The sequence below is a fragment of the Topomyia yanbarensis genome, chromosome 3 (genome assembly GCF_030247195.1).
Source record: "Topomyia yanbarensis strain Yona2022 chromosome 3, ASM3024719v1, whole genome shotgun sequence".
Taxonomy (NCBI): domain Eukaryota; kingdom Metazoa; phylum Arthropoda; class Insecta; order Diptera; family Culicidae; genus Topomyia; species Topomyia yanbarensis.
Genome location: NC_080672.1, coordinates 4,833,336 through 4,846,961, shown reverse-complemented (window position 1 = coordinate 4,846,961; position 13,626 = coordinate 4,833,336). Strand labels below are relative to the sequence as shown.

The window sequence follows — 13,626 nt, the reverse complement described above, 5'->3', positions numbered from 1 at the left end:
CCGAGTTAAATTTGCATCCCATGTCTATCCCGCAAAAAAAACTAGTGCCAAATTTTCGCTAACGGGATTCGTATAAATTCGTACCGTTTTCGGTACCTGCCACCACCAGTACCAGTACCTAAGGGAAACAAATTGCCTGTGACTAATTGGAAAGTCATTATATAGTGGAAGGTCTAACTAAACCATGCGAAGGGGGGCCCAATTTTCCGTAGACAGCTGCTGAGAATTGGGTCAAGTTACGTTTTTTTTTCTCCAGCGGAACCGGTTTCAATCTACAATCAACTACGTTTGGGAGGTATGAATGGACGGAAAAAATTGAGAGAAGCGAACAAATTCAACTTCCTACTCGTCAATCTACGGACAGAGTTGGGCAAAAAAAAAAATGAACCCTCGAGTGGTGATGGTATTTTGCCAGTTGAAGAGGGAGATACTTTGGTGAAAAGTAAATGGATTAAAGCGGTTTTATCTAATTAATTTGATTCGAAACTCTGAAAAGTTGACTCATTTGTTGAGATTTTTTGCTATTATGCGATTAATACTTGTTAATTGTTCATTAGTGACTTATCGCGTGTTTTCGTTGAAAGCGCCTTGTAAAATTAATTCCATTTTTTCAAGAACTTGCATCTTATTTGTTCTAGTTCTGAATAATTGAATAGCGAGGTGATAAATTGATCGAATTGGTGTCTCTTCACCTCAAAAGCTAATTAAGTTCCCACCCTTAAATCAAACTCTAGATCAGTAGGCGGCGTACAAACAAACAAAAAAAAAACGATACCCAGTTTGACGTTAATTGCATGCTAATCACGTGTGTTTATGTAGGTTGGCTCATCAACTTGAAACGAGCTTAAGAATCAACACAGCAGTAGTCGAAAATTAGCCTCAAGTAGGTTCCTAACCGCAAAGGTTGAGTGACTCTTTTCATCGCTGAGATCGAGATATCGTTCGAGAAAACAAGACAATCTCTCACTTATTGAGGTGGTAGAGCATTTTGAGGTTGGAGTGAAGTGAAGTTGGTGGTGTGCATGGCGGTTACTGCACAAACGTGGATTATGACATCTTCTGTCGATTTCTTCGTCGTGCTATTGCTGCGCGGCTTGAAGAACGTTCAAGGTGAGAAGGTTAAGCTTCAAATTTTGCACAAGCACAAACGTGGTGGGATCGATTGAGAGCCCCGGTTGACCATGGGTTCGAGTTCTTTAATTAGCTGCAAGTACATTACACTAGATAAGATTTTGCTTTGCTTTATTCTACTTTGTTTTGTTTTGGCATGGGTCTGAGAAAACTTTTTGGTGCTTGGTGTCAAACTTGGTATCCTCATGCTATATCGAAAAGCGGAGGGGTATCTCAAAAGATCCGCATAAGCACATGAGGACAGTTCAACAGACGACATTACGATCAAGATATCGGAAGCTTTCATATGATGAGTGCTAACAGTCAACTCGTTATCTCACTTTGAAAATAAAATGAAATTGCAATGCCTTATTGAGCGTACAGGAATCGTCCATGTCCACGAAAATAAATGTTAATTTACAAAATAATTGAACGATATTGAATACAGAATTTTTTAATCGATATCATGAAATACATCTAATTTGCAAATTAATAAAATGTTTAAAAATTTCAGATAAATTGTAGAAAATTATATTGCATACAAGTTTTTCGATAAATTAGCTTCTATAACTAATCCTTCTCCAGTTATAGTTAAAGAAACAAAATATCGATAATTTCAGAAAAAATGTGGAAACGTCATACACGACATGGATGTTTTGTCTAAGTGTTTTATACTATTAAGGTAAGAACTGTACCGGAAATAAGATTGATGATTTTAATCTGCTCATCAAAGCATGCTGTGCGTTTGACTGCCACCTCTCGTTTGTTTACTTTTTTGTACGGTATAATTTCTTCATTTGTAAAATGTTTCACATTGAAAATGAAGTGAAAATTAAGGCTTTGGGCACGTGGCTAAGTGAAAAAGGTGTAACTATGCGAATATTGGCGAAGCGCTTTTGAATCCGTCACGCGTCTGCAAAATTCACCAAAAGAAGTTAGAGTAACTCTTTTTTTTGGATGAACTACCAGGAAAAGACGGAAAACCCAAATCTTCCAGCCCCAAACTCGTCCAGAAAGTGGTATCTCAATGTCAATGTCGATACTTGAGTGGGTCTATAAAATGGAAACCAGTAACAGAGTGAATCAACATGTCAAGAAACGGAAGCCCTCGAAAACCTGTGAAAAGTAGAAATTTGCTAAACTAGGGTTGAGAGTACCGATTTTACCGTTACGGAAAAACACTAAAACCGGTTTTATAAGCACGAAAATCCAGTATGCTGGATTAATTGGCTGTTTAGTCGAATGCCGTTTGACCGAACGCCATTTGGCCGAACACCGGTTGGCCGAAGATCATTTCGCCGAATGTCATTGAGCCGACTGTTTTTTCCTCCAAGAGTTATTTGACCGAAAGCTATACTTACAAAAATGCCCATTTTATTTCACTGAATAACCGTTACCGAAAACATTCATGGTTACGATAGATTGAACTAAACATTGTGTGAGTATTTTCCTTCTTTTTAACATGAACTGTTCTTTCTGTATATTTCTTTCATATCTGTCTACAGGAAAATTGTGCAATATTTTCCATATTCTTCATAGAGCTCAATAAGGTTTTCAGTTTACAGAAAATTAACATTTATTCACTTTGGGTTTGCATAATGTTTTAAAGAAAAGTTTATCCATTTTAAAATAATTTATCAGAATTTTGTTCATTTTTCGTCGGTATACATTGGTGTAAGTCTTCTTCAATTTTACATTGTTAGATACAAAAATCGACAAAGGTTTGTAATTCATTTGGCTTGCTGGATTTCTCTACTCCAGAAAAGTAAATCCAAAGAAATTTAAAGAAGTAGTAGTTTTTCCATATTATGTTTGTTTCCATTATGTTCCAATATTTTATTCATTTTTAGTTTTTGTTTTAATTGTCCCTACCCTCATTTGAGATTTTAAGTAATGTCCAAGTAGCTGGAGACTACTGGGGGTAGGGAAACTTATGAAAATTTTGAGCCATAGTACTCAAGTGAGAGCAAGAATGTGAAATATACAAATCGTCGGTTCTCACGGTAAAGAGAGACAAGTCTGTCTACCAGGAGACATGTTGGTAGACCTGATTGATTCGTAGTTATGCTGCCCTACCAACAGAAGACAAAAGATCAGCCTGTAAGATTTTAGGCGTGTTTCTAATCACCCTGCCACTTCTAGTTTTTCGATCTGTATATTTCATATCCTTGCTGACACTTGAGTACGATGGCTCTAAATTTTCATAACTTTTCCTACACAGTAATCTAACTAATTGAATGTCGTTAAAAAGGAAAAAAAGAAAATATGAGTACATATTAGTCAAAATAAAAAACCTATTTTAATCCACCTAGCGGTGCAATTGCGCCTTTCTCAATCATGAATCACGAGAATGTGTGCGTTGTTTATATTCATTAAAAGCTTTTAAATGCATATATTACATTTTATTATTATACATCACATGACAACTCTATACAGGAAAATAAATCATTATTCGAGTTCTAAAATTTTTAAAAAGAAAAAAACAGCCACGGTAATATTGAACTGAAAAAAGCTGCGAAATCGGCAAAGTCCCAAAAAGTCGATTTCAATAAAAAAAAATTTTTCGAGATAACATAAAATCTCGACGTTTCATGCATTTTAAAGATGTTTGGCATCAAAAATACGAATTCGATTTCTGAAATTTCATGGGGTCCCCCCTTTGAAAAAAAAAATTGAGTTCCGGCTTATATGGGAATTTCATATGTGACCGGACGATTTAGTCTATATTTCCGGACCCATATAAGCGATCCGTACGAAATTTTATAGACATCTGTGGAGATATTATAGCAATCATTTGGGACTAAGTTTGTGAAAATCGGCCTAACCATTTCCGGGAAACTGATGCGAGTTCGTAAATTTTGAAAGATGGCCGCTTTTCCCGGGCACTTCCGCAACCGTCTATGGTGGTCAATGTAGTCAACGAAAGTTTGGTTGGCCGTCGGTGACCGAGAACAGCAAATTTAAGTTGTTTGAGAGACATTTTAGCGAAATTTTTACCTTTTTTGCTTTCATCGGAGTATCGGTTTGAATCACAATTTGCTATCTGATCACACGCCACAACCTGTAACTCCGGAACCGGTCGGATCGGGATGAAATTAAATAGCCATTTACGGGGACGCAATACCTTTCATTTGAGGCTAAGTTTAGTCGAATCGGTCTAGCCATCTCCGAGAAACCGATGTGACTGTTATTCTGAATTTAGATACTTCCGCCGGGGCTTCCGGAACCGAGGATGGTGGCCAATGTGGCCAAAAAGACTTTGAATGGATGTTAGTGACCTAATACTACAAATCGAAGCAGTTGTGGTCATATTTTGGAAAAATTTTCACCTTTATACATTCATTGCAGAATTTATTAAAATCGACATTTTCTGCGTGATCGTGCTCACCACCCTATAATCCCGGAACCGGAAGTCGGATCCATTAGAAATTCGATAGCAGCCTATGGGAACGTTGCACCTTTCATTTGAGACTAAGTTTCTCAAAATCGGTTCAGCCATCTCTGAGAAAAATGAGTGACATTTTTGGTCACATACACACACACATACACACACACATACATACATACACACATACATACACACACACACAGACATTTGCCGAACTCGACGAACTGAATCGAATGGTATATGTCACTCGGCCCTCCGTTAAAAAGTCGGTTTTCAGAGCAATTGCAATACCTTTCTATTGAGAAAGGCAAAAAGGAAAAATAATGTCAAAGGTTGATAGCAGACTTAAGTCATTCTTATTTCAATCTTTTTTTCCATCAAGCATTAAAAAAAATCTTTATTTTAAAATAATTTATACCGCAAGAAATCCTTAAATAAGTCTAAGATTAACTCTTATCTCAGATGAATCGACTTCAACAATACCTACGCAAAAGGTGTTTTTCAAGACAGCTGCGCTTTCTTCTTGACACATTGAATGGAGGTCTAATGGTTGTTCGAATTAATAATAATCTATAATCTTACCCATCGAAACGTTTATTAAATGTATTGATCGAGGACTATTTGTTGTTTGCTGTATAGATTACAGTGCAAGATACAACTGTACCATTATTGTCAAAATAATATGATCGATCGTGCTAATATCAGTTATTGGAATCGAAACTATTGTATCTTCTTCCACCCGATATCAAAACAGTTTTGATCCCACTGCTACAACACATTCAGTGAAACGATCCATGAACACATACATGGATCACAAAAAAAAACGAAAAAAATAATCAAATTGTGACTAGCAACTAGCACTCGACCAATTGACATTCGGTCAAATGACCCTTTCGGTCAAATGACCCTTTCGGTCAAATGACCCTTTCGGTCAAATGACCCTTTCGGTCAAATGACCCTTTCGGTCAAATGACCCTTTCGGTCAAATGACCCTTTCGGTCAAATGACCCTTTCGGTCAAATGACCCTTTCGGTCAAATGACCCTTTCGGTCAAATGACCCTTTCGGTCAAATGACCCTTTCGGTCAAATGACCCTTTCGGTCAAATGACCCTTTCGGTCAAATGACCCTTTTGGTCAAATGACCCTCTTTCGGTCAAATGACCCTCTTTCGGTCAAATGACCCTTTCGGTCAAATGACCCTCTTTCGGTCAAATGACCCTCTTTCGGTCAAATGACCCTCTTTCGGTCAAATGACCCTCTTTCGGTCAAATGACCCTCTTTCGGTCAAATGACCCTCTTTCGGTCAAATGACCCTCTTTCGGTCAAATGACCCTCTTTCGGTCAAATGACCCTCTTTCGGTCAAATGACCCTCTTTCGGTCAAATGACCCTCTTTCGGTCAAATGACCCTCTTTCGGTCAAATGACCCTCTTTCGGTCAAATGACCCTTTCGGTCAAATGACCCTTTCGGTCAAATGACCCTTTCGGTTAAAAATGGCTCTCGGTAAAAAATTGTTCTTTCGGTAAAAAATGGTTCTTTCGGTAAAAAAATGAATCTTTCGGTAAACATGACTCTTTCGGTAAACCCAAGTAGCAATTGCAACTTGTTGAGAGTTTTAAATATTGCACAACTGCTACACAATATTTTTTATTGTTGGATATATTTGAAAAGAATTTTGACGGGTTTTTAAACTGATTGTGCGACTATGTAACTATAGAGCTGGCCAATAGTGTTAAGCATGCAAACATCAATAACAGTTGTGAAACTAATCCGAAACTTTGCTAACTTGCACAAACAGTCTAACAAGTTGCAAATGCATCTTTGTTTGCCATTCCACCCAGAACAACTGTCCAACTACCCAGTGCTCGACAAATGGCACAGCTATTGTTTTCATTATTTTGCTGCAATTAGGAACAAGTTGCACAACATACAAACAAAGTGTGCTTTTTCCATAACATAGTTGTTACCAAGAGAGTTACAAATACTATATAATAACAAAGCGTGTTACTTGGGAAATATGGCTCTTTCGGTAAAAGGTGGTCTTTTCGGTAAAAAATGGCTCTGTCGGTAAAAATGACTATTTCGGTAAAAATGGCGATTTCGGTAAAAATTGATATTTCGGTAAAAAATGATACTTTCGGTAAATAGTTACTCTTTCGGCAAAAAATGACCCTTTCGGTAAAAATTACCTTTTCGGTAAAAAGTGACTCTTTCGGTAAAAAATGATCCTTTCGGTAAAAAATAACCTTTTCGATAAAAAATGACCCTTTCGGTAAAAATGAGCCTTTTCTGTAAAAAATGACCCTTTCGATAAAAAATTACCCTTTCGGTAGAAAATGACTATTTCGGTAAAAAATTACTCCTTCTTAAAAAAATGACTTTCGGTCAAAAATGACACTTTCGGTAAAAAATCACCCATTCGGTATAAATTGACTCTTTTTGTAAAAAATGACCCTTTCGTTAAAAAATGACCCTTTGGGTAAAAAATGACCCTTTCGGTATAAAATTATCCTTTCGGTAAAAAATTACCCTTTCGGTAAAAACTTACCACTTCTTAATAAATAACTTTCGGTAAAAAATTACTCTTTCGGTAAAAAATGACACTTTCGGTAAAAAATCACCCATTCGGTAAAAATGACCCTTTCGGTCAAATGCGATTAACCGGTGGTTTTTCAGACGAGGCGAAATTCATGGTTCAAGTTTCATGCGGTTCTTTCACAATTTCTTCCTTGCTGATGGTGCTTGCTGTTGATTTTGAAGCACTGGATGCAGCCTTGATTTTTTTTTCTTTTCAGGAGTTTCGTCGGAAGGGTAGCGCAGTCAAGCGGCTCGAAACAGGCTTCCGTCCGAAGCTCTCGCCTAGGTCCAGAATGTAGAGGATGTTCTAAATGCGGGATCAGCAACATCCGGCAGACGCGAAGTGCTTCACGATGTCGAACTTCTTCGCTTCGAGGTTGAGCTGGCAGTACGAACAAACTATCGAGCGTAGTTGCGTTGCTGTTTTCGACATGACTGCTCCAAGTCAACCGATAGCAACCGATGTCAAATATGTTCTGTGCAAAACAGGGTTACTACGATTGCGCTTGCCTATGTGGATTCACCACCTGTAATGTAATATTTCGCATTTAGGTCAAAACTTCGCCGAGAATGGAAAACGTCTATGTGTGTATGTTCTTAATTGAATGTCCAAATTGGTTTCCCAGAGTTTTATGAGCCGATATTCTCGAGTGTAGTCGAATCAATTGGTTAAAAGGTAAAAATTTTGTTAAAATTTGAGGCAAATTGCATGAATATGAAGATCTAAGGCACTTGTTGCCTATCAAAGACTCTTCCTACACGTTAATCACCTCCAGTGGCTCCGGAAGTCCGTCTTGTGCTCGTGAGAAAGGTGCAATAACTTACGCGCGGTCTTATCAAATTTCGTTCGTCCACAATTTTAATAACAGATTTCCAAAAAGACTCTAAGCCTGGGGAAAGATAAAATTGTTCGTTGTTCAACATAACACTTTATCATGGAAAAGAGTCACTGGCATCAAATATTACATCCTTCAACATAGAAAACGCAATAAATTCTTTCCGTTCTTTGTCTCAAGTAGGTGAATATATAAATCATATAAGTCGGAACATGATATCAATCGAAAGCATGTAATGTGTTGTATTTCGTATAAAGGGTAGTACTGCGAGCATTGCTTGAAATGCCACCCTCAGTATGTTATTAATTTCAAGCGAGCACATTTCAAAACTTCAAAATTTAATTTTTATCATTTCTTAACAATGAGTGACTAAAATGTGTCATCTCACTCCCAGTCCAAAATGTCATTCGAAAGAACCGACAAACAGTACGTGTTGATGAAAGTAGCATCTTTGCTCAGCAAGATAAATCTCCTTATTTTCCTTTCCATTTCATTCACATCAATCATTCCGGTTTTGTTCCCTAATCACAAGGAGTTCGCTGCAACGACGACTCGGTAGACGGTAGAAGACGGTTCGCTTATGAACCGGTGTGTTGCTATCACACGCTGTCACCCAGGTATCACATATAAAATTATCCCATTCTTGATGGCAAACCACCCGTGCTTACAGTCTTGGTTGTTTTCGTCATTTTGGATAAGCTCAGGCGAGCCTGATGATTATCGGTAATTTTTAGGTGTATGATACGATGCGAATGAATTGGCTGTTGTAAAAATAAAGCCTCTTAACAATGTTCAAATAATAAAAATATACATTTTAGATTATGGCATTAATGTTTCACCACATAAAGCAGTATTGTTTGATTGATCGGTTTATACCTTCCGTTTGGCGCAATTTTCTGTTTTATTCAAACCATGTATCTTCGAAACACTTAAACCGAGCTACGTAAATGTCGCTGACTTATTACAATTGTAGTTCTGCGTGTCTTTATTAATTCCACCTTTGATTAAGCACCGACTGGCATGCTATCGCTGAGCAACTTTTTTTCCAACTTCCAGTCACCTGCCCTAGAAGGGAAGTCTCCATATACAAAATAAAAACAATTCCAATAGAAACACCTGGTCCCAAACCGAAAAAACCGCACACATTGAGTCATCATTCAGGACGCATAAATAATTTACCACCTTCTTACTTTGTTAGTTTTTGTTCCATGCAAAAGCGCATTCGCGGTTTCCGGTATCGGTGATCGTCGTCGACGTCGTCGTCGTTCACCTGTCTACCAAATTGAGGCGAACGCTAGGAACGCTGACGATTTCCGGTTCTCTTACGGGATAGTCACTCGTTAGTCAACCAACTCATATGGTTTGCTTCTGATGAATTATTCATTAGACCGTACTTTCTTTCTCTCTTTATGTCCGGTGGCTGGCTCCCGTTGTTAGCAGTAGTATCCTGCTTAGAATTCATTCCACAGCTCACTGCATCTTTTTTTTGTTTCAACTAACCGGGACTCGATTACGTCGTTCAGATGCTACAAATGGAGATTAGTAATTAAGTTCTGTTTTCATTTCTTTCCGTGTCTTTGCAGGGTAAGCACTTTTATCATACCGCCGGAAGAAGTGTGGCAATCCAGGGACATTACGCTGCATCCGTGACTCCGACGGCCGATTGAGTGAGCGAAATGAGCTGGTTAATCGACGACTAATCAAGGAAGGTAATTTCCGTTGGGTTTGCACCGGAAGAATTGATAGAATTATTATCTTACCACTTGTGTGGTTGAAATATTATTTAGTTTAGAAATTCATCATCATATTTGATTTATCTTAACCTATTAGTGGAAGTTGAAATAAATTTTCGTACACCAAGCAATCCAACTAGAACAAACATGGTGTACCTACTTATTCTGGATATGTACTGACCGTTATGATGTTAATCGATTCCTCTTAAAATACAGAATGAGATGAGGTCAGCTGGGATCACTGGAATTTATAACAAGGAGTGCACGTTTCCCGGAAGCCACATATTCAATTTAGATTATTGACTTGATTTTAGTTCCATTTGCTCTCTTCAGTATGCACTGTACTAAGCAATGCAAATACAGGAACATTATGTATGGATAAGCTTCCGGATTCCACACGGAAATGATGCGTTCCAAAATTTGGGAACAGCTTGCTATGAATTATGGAATAATTACATTTGTACGTAATAAAAACGGAGCAGTGACCAAAGGTCATGCGTTGGGCAATTGTATTCAGTTTTCCTCCCGTAACACCTAAAGATCAGGAATAAGCTATCCAATATATTTGAGTTGCACGCGTTGTGATGGATGTAATGCGCTAATCACAGTAGGCTACGCACTTGACTATCAGCATTCGCTTGTTTACTTATTTATACGGTTAAAATTCTTCTGAAATTGAAGTGAAAATTAAGGTTGACACATGGCTAAGTGATGGACGAGAACGGCTTCCCTGGGAAGCTAACAAGGCTGATTAAGGCTACGATGGATGGTGTAAGGTGTTGTGTCAAAATTTCGGGCGGCCTCTCGGGTCGGATTGAAACACGCAGGGGACTAAGACAAGGCGATGGGTTGTCCTGCCTGCTGTTTAATATAGCGCTGGAAGGTGTAATGCGAAGAGCGGGGTTCAACATGTGGGACACGATTTTCATGAGGTCCGGACAGTTCGTGTGCTTCGCTGACGACGTGGACATAATCGGTAGAAACAAGGATAGCAGATCTGTATACCCGACTGCAGCACGAAGCAGCACGAGTAGGACTGAAGATAAATATGTCTAAGACGAAGCACGCGCTGGCTGGCGGAACCGATCGCGATAGGGAACGCTTGGGCAGTAGTATTACGATCGACGGCGACGAGTTCGAGGTAGTTAACGAGTTCATCTATCTAGGCTCATTGGTGACTGCGGACAATAACACCAGCCGGGAGATCAGAAGGCGTATTATCTCTGTAAGTTTTGCTTACTATGGGCTCCACAAAACTTTGAGATCCAGGAAGCTTCACCGCCACACGAAATGCGCCTTGTACAACATACTGGTCGGTGGTTCTCTACGGGCACGAAACGTGGACAATGCTCGAGGAGGAGCAAGCACTCGAAGTCTTCGAAAGAAGGGTGCTGAGAACGATCTTCGGTGGTGTGCAGGAGGATGGCGTGTGGAGGAGAAGGATGAACCACGAACTTGCGCGACTCTATGAGTCAAGTATCCGGAAAGTAGCTCAAGCTGGTGGGCGGGACATGTTGTGAGGATGCCGGACAACAACCCCACCAAGTTGGTTTTCACCTCCAACCCGGTAGGTATAAGACGGAGAGGAGCGCAGTGTTCCCGATGGCTGGACCAAGTGGAGCAGAACCTGGCGAGTATCGGGCACCTAAGAGGTTGGAAACAAGCAGCAACTGACCGAGTGGCGGAATATTGTGGAACAGATTACATCATGTTAATATGATGTATAATCAGGAAATATAATATACATGGCTAAGTGAGAGAGATGTAACTAAAATCCAACCTATACAAGTTTCTAACCCAAAACTGGATCAGAAAGTGGTATCTCTAATTAAGAACAATAAATAAATGTCGATAAGTCAGTTGGTCAATAAAACGAGAACGAGATTTGGAATAATCCAACGTATCACACAACGGAACAACCTGATGACCTATAAAAAGCAGAAAATTGCCAAACAAAGAGCAGAACATAAGTAACATGTTGCATTGAGAGCTCGAAACTTGTATTCGCGAGTTTGGCAGCGACCGGATGCGTGCATTTTGAACAAGGACGAAATCTATGTGAAAGAAAAACAATCTTGGCGCCGAATCAAGATTCGTTACATTTGCTTAAAACATAAACTCTTGAGCAACGACACTATTTGACCAGAGTCTTATTTGTTACTAATCTTATGCTAGACAATGCAGTTCACGAACAATAAACTGCGACTTTTATGATAGGAATATAGGGTAAGAGGGTATAATACGCCCCACCGGGGTAAAATGCCTCTCTTCTATTCCAAGGGTCCCAGAGAATTATCTGAAGCGTATTAATGACTGATAACAGTATCATTTCAAGAAATCTACGTACTAACTTAGGTTGGCATTCCTCGTATGCAATATACCCAAATTTTTGCAAAGATGCATTTCGATGAAATTCTCTACCACCACCAAGTTTTTGAACCAATTAGAAAGACTCGGTTTTGTTTGAAATATTTTGAGCTACTAATTGTAATATAAAAGGTCCTATTTCAATTTATGAAATGGCTTAAAATTATCTGTGCATGCAGAATTATTTATTATGAGCCCAACTGCTATGTTTCTATTTAGCCAATCATAAGTTTTAAATAGTGCTGATATTGATTTGTTTCAGGTAAACGAGGTTCGCTACATTATTTAATCATTTTTTAGCTGGATAAAATTTTCAGTAATTCGATTGAGGCATATAACCCGATTGTTGTGGGGTATAGCTGTGCCTTTCAGTTGTCTCCGAGTAACCAGTGTGCGATTGTTGGTCACATGCACACACCTGCATCGCCTGTTTCCTTCCCGAGGTAATGCCCAACGGTGGTCCCGGGAGGAAGAGGATACGGGGATACAGAATGTTGCGGTTTGTTTGGTAGGCTTGCTGGAGAAAGAACTGCAGTAAGAATCCGACAGCACCACTATCAAGTTCGTAGTGGTCTCTTTTAAAGATTCTCCCTCGATAAAAAAGAAAAAAAATAACATGCGCACACATACTTTTTACTCATAACTCAGGAATCAATACTCTTCGTTCAAGACTAAATTTGTCAGCATCGAGTCAGCAATAAATGAGAAACAGCTGTTAATCTAATTTCGGGTCTTTGCCATTTCCGCAGATCTGCCTGAACCCTCAACGGTTCTCAATGTTGTCAAAGAGACTTTGAATGGGGCGGGCATAGTGTAGTTGATAAATCGATTGCCTTGTACGCAGCTCACCTGGGTTCAATTCCCAACCCCGCACATAAGGATAGAGGTTTTTCTAAATAGATTTATCTAATACGACAGAGGCGAATGACCCTAAGGTTAAAACCTCTGTAATCAAAATAAAAAGATGGGTTTGCAATTAGTGATCAGGACCAACAATTTCGACCAACTTAGAGTTCATTTCATTTTTTTTGTGTCAATTAGATGAAAATATTACACCGGTTTGTATAGTAATTTCGCATGTAACCACATACTTCAACCCGAAGCACAGGAACCAGAACTCTGATTCCAATGAAATTTAATAGTAGTCAAAAGGGATGCTGTAGCTTTCATTTGAGACTAAATTTAATAAAATATAGAAAGACATTTCGGAGAAGCAGATGTGAATTTAATTCAGGAACTAAGCCGCATTCCCGAGGCTTCCAGTTTCGTCGAAGATGTTCAAAGTGACCAATGTGGGTTTTATTGGGCATTAGTCAGCTGAAACTATATATCAAAGTAATTTAGAACACATTTTATAAAGTTTTGCATCTTGTAGATAACATGCTGATGTCGATTTATATGGGAATTTATTGCGTGACCACACTCTTCAACCTGTAACTCCGGAACCGGAAGACGGAATTAAATGAAATTCAGTTGCAGCGTATGGGAACGTTGTACCTTTCATTTGAAACTAAAATGACTTATCAATCGTGGATAAAAATTAAGATTTGTTTGAAATTTGAAATTATTTTTTATATTAATACTAAGGGGAATACATTTTGACATATCTATATC

At 38.7% G+C, this 13,626-nt stretch overlaps 1 protein-coding gene across 1 annotated transcript in view; it reads left to right on the top strand.

Moving 5' to 3' along the window:
• Positions 1 to 13,626, top strand: part of LOC131691758 (uncharacterized) — a 403,765-nt gene that overhangs the window by 69,370 nt on the left and 320,769 nt on the right. Inside the window, exon 3 of the mRNA XM_058978386.1 lies at positions 9,496 to 9,621. The gene's annotated coding sequence lies outside the window, so the exon portion shown is untranslated. The remainder of the gene's footprint in view (positions 1 to 9,495; positions 9,622 to 13,626) is intronic.